This window comes from Nannospalax galili, unplaced genomic scaffold (genome assembly GCF_000622305.1).
Source record: "Nannospalax galili isolate Female #2095 unplaced genomic scaffold, S.galili_v1.0 scaffold1187, whole genome shotgun sequence".
NCBI lineage: Eukaryota > Metazoa > Chordata > Mammalia > Rodentia > Spalacidae > Nannospalax > Nannospalax galili.
The window spans coordinates 677,875-681,318 of NW_008356355.1; positions in this window are offsets into that span (position 1 = coordinate 677,875).

Sequence of the window (3,444 nt, forward strand, 5' to 3'; positions counted from 1 at the left end):
TTTGTTTGGAATATTTTTTCCATCCTTTCACCCTAAGATAGTGTGTATCCTTGAAGGTGAGATGATTTTCTTGAAGACAACAAAACGTGTTTTGTTTTTTTTTCCCCCTTGATCCATTGCACTAGCCTATGTCTTTTGACAGGGCAGTCGAAGCCATTATATTTATTGTTATTATTGAAAGATATGCATTAATTTAATTTAATTTAATTTCTACTTTTGGCACTATTTTGTGTTTCTGTTATTATACTTTTCTTTTTTCTTTTTCTGTAACCTCATGGCTACATTCATTTCTTCACTCCTTTGTATTGCTTCAAGTACTCTCTGTAGGGTTGGTTTGGTGGACATGAATTTTTTCAGCCTATTTGTGTCATGAACATTTTTCCATTCCCCTTCAACCTTGACAGTTTTACTGGATAATGTATTCAGATTTGGTTTCCATGGCTGGGAATACTTTGGTCCAGGTTCTTCTGGCTGTCATAGTTTGCATTGAAAAGTCATCTATAATTCTGATGGGTTGTTCTTCATATGTAACTCATTTTTCTCTAGCAGCTTTCTTTACTCTGTACATTTGATGTTTTTACTATGATATGCTGTGGGGAGTTTCTGTTGTGGTCTTGTCTAACTGGTGTTCTGTAGACTCCTTGCATATCTATAGGCATATGTTTCCTTAATTTAGGGAAGATTCTTCTCCTTCCTGTATAAATTCGTACATTTGATCTTTTCATGTTATCCCACATTTCCTGAATATTCTATTCCTGTGATTTGCTTTTTTTTTTTTTTTTAATAGTCTTTGCTTAAGTAGTCCAGATATCCAACTTTATCCTCCAGTCTTGTTATTCTGTTTTCCGTTTCATTCATTCTGCTTGTGAGACTTCCTCCTGTTATTTCTAATTGGATTATTGAGATTTTCAATCCCATGTTCATTTTCATTTGGATTTTCTACACTATTTCTATCTATTTTGTGAATTCACTTTTCAAGTTATAAATTTTTCTTGATAATTCATTAAGGGCCATGATTTTATATTCTTGGGCACCCATTAAAAGTTTATGCCTTTTCTCTTTGAGTTCTTTGAATTGTTTTCCTGTTTTCTTGAAGTTCTTTGATCTTGTTAATGATTTTTTTCCTTTATATTCTGCATCCTGGGGTTCCTCCGGGTGGTTCTCATTGCAGTACACTTCTGTAGGAATAGTGGATTTGATTGGGAGCATATTCTCTTAGTTTTTCATATCGTTTTTGTTTTTGCATTGTCATTTGGGCATATGGCTGTTTTTTTGCTGGTTATGTGTCTAACAAGAATGCCCACTCTGCTTTTGTTTAATTTAATTTTGATTTTGTTAATATTGTTTCTGTAGCTTAGTTCTTTTGTGTTCAGGTGTGGAAAATAAAGTCATGGGTGTTTCAAGTTCTTGTGGGGTAGGAGACTGGTCTGTGTGGATGGTGGGACAGGGTAGTAGGTAGGCTGGTCAGGTTAGTAGGAGGGCTGGTCTGTGCAAGACAGATCAGGAGCCAGTAGAGTCTCTGCCAGGGAGTTTAGCTAATCTGGGTTAGGAAGCTAGTGCAGGGATCTGAGTTAAAGGAATTTGAGCCTGCATGGGTCCAAGGCTAGTAAGGGACAGGGTGGGGACAGAGGAACAAATGGTGTAGAGATACAATGGGAGGGATCTGACTTACCAGAGTCCTGGCTGCACAGGTCTGTCTGGCTGATTTGAAACCAGGGAAGGTCGGGGGGGAACCACCTGGGGAGGAACTTAGGGACCTATGGTAGAATCTTTATCTAGTCTGAGTTAGGGATCTGGGTGAAGTACTTGGAACCCACCTGGATTCAAGAATGGCAGGGGACCACTAAAAAGCTTATTTTAATAAAGGAAAAAAACAATCCAGTGAAGAGGAAGCACACAGTGGGTGAAAATCTTAACCAGCTGCACATCTGACAGAGGATTAATTTCCAAAATATACAAACAACTCAAGAAACAAAGAATTAAAAACAAATGACACCATTAAAAGACGGGCTATGTATCTCAACAAAGAGTTCTCTTAAGAATAAGCAACAATTACTGAGGAACACCTTAAAAATGTTTAAAACCCTTAGTATTTAAACACAAATCAAACCCATTTTAAGATTTCAACTTATGCAGTCAGAATGGCTAAGATCAAGAGAAAAAATGACAAGTAAATGATGGCTATGGTGTGGGGAAAGGGGAAAGCTCACTGCTGGTGGAATTGCAAATTCATGCAACCACAATGGAAAGCACAGTAGAGAACTCTTAAAAACCTAAAACTGAATCTACCGTATGACCTGGTTATACCAATCCGTGGCATATATCCAAAGACTCATCCTACTACAGATCAATTTGTGAGTCATGCTTGCTGTTCTTTTCATAATAGCTAACAAACAGAAACAGACTAAATGTCCCTCAGTTAATGAATGCATAATCAATATGTAAGCCCTGTAGGGTCTTAAAGCCTGCCTTCCCCAGAAACCAGAGACTTTCTTCTGTAATTTGGTACAAGGCCCTCCGAGGGTTTTACAGAATTCCTTACTTGAGTCACTGAGTTGGTGGATGGGCACACCCCGCCCGGACCCTCCAGGGATGCATTGATAAGCAGTTGGCTTGGGAAGGGGCATCCATGGTGGCTCGTAATGCCATCGCTGCCATTCATAATGAGGATCTCCATAAATGGATACTTGCTACCAACTTTTTAAATCCCCTGGCAGCCCCCTTCGAGGACTTGACTGCCTCCGTACAAGCTTTGAAACCCAAACCCCCCAACCTACTGATCATGCTCTGCTGCTAACAACTCCCGCCTAATTCCCTGTACCACCTGGCCCAGATATAGAAAGGGCTATCATTGGGCCAAGGACTGCGGGTCGATAGAACCTTTAAACTTCCCCTGGGGCAACCCTCTGCCCTGCAAGTAAGAGGGAGGCATCCTCAAATATGGTGGACGCTGCCCATTTTCAACCATTCCCCGCGCATGTCGGTGTTCTTGGATAGGGCTGAATTCAAAGGGGTTGCAGTCACCAGTGCTGATGCCGCTATTGTCTCTACCAGTGATGCCCACCATATGACTCACTGGGCGTTCACACCAGGCCCCAATATCAAGGGTGTTGGTGACCTCCAAGCCATCAGGCAGGCCAAGAGGCCTGTTACATGGGAGGACTATGATTACACAGGAAAATTCTTCCCCCTCGCAGACGTCCTTAACACCCTCTGGGGCAGAGATATCCTTGCTGACATGGGCGTTATCTTGACAACTGATGATAAAGTCTTTATGATGATGTTATTACTCATGACGCCACAAGTCTTTTGGGATGCCCAAATATTTCCAGTCCACCTAATGTTCATCCTCACCCCCAATTCTAGGGGCCACTGCTCAACTTCCTATTGCCCCCATGCTGCTCAAGTGGGATACCTCAGACCCTATCTGTGTTGAGCAGTGGT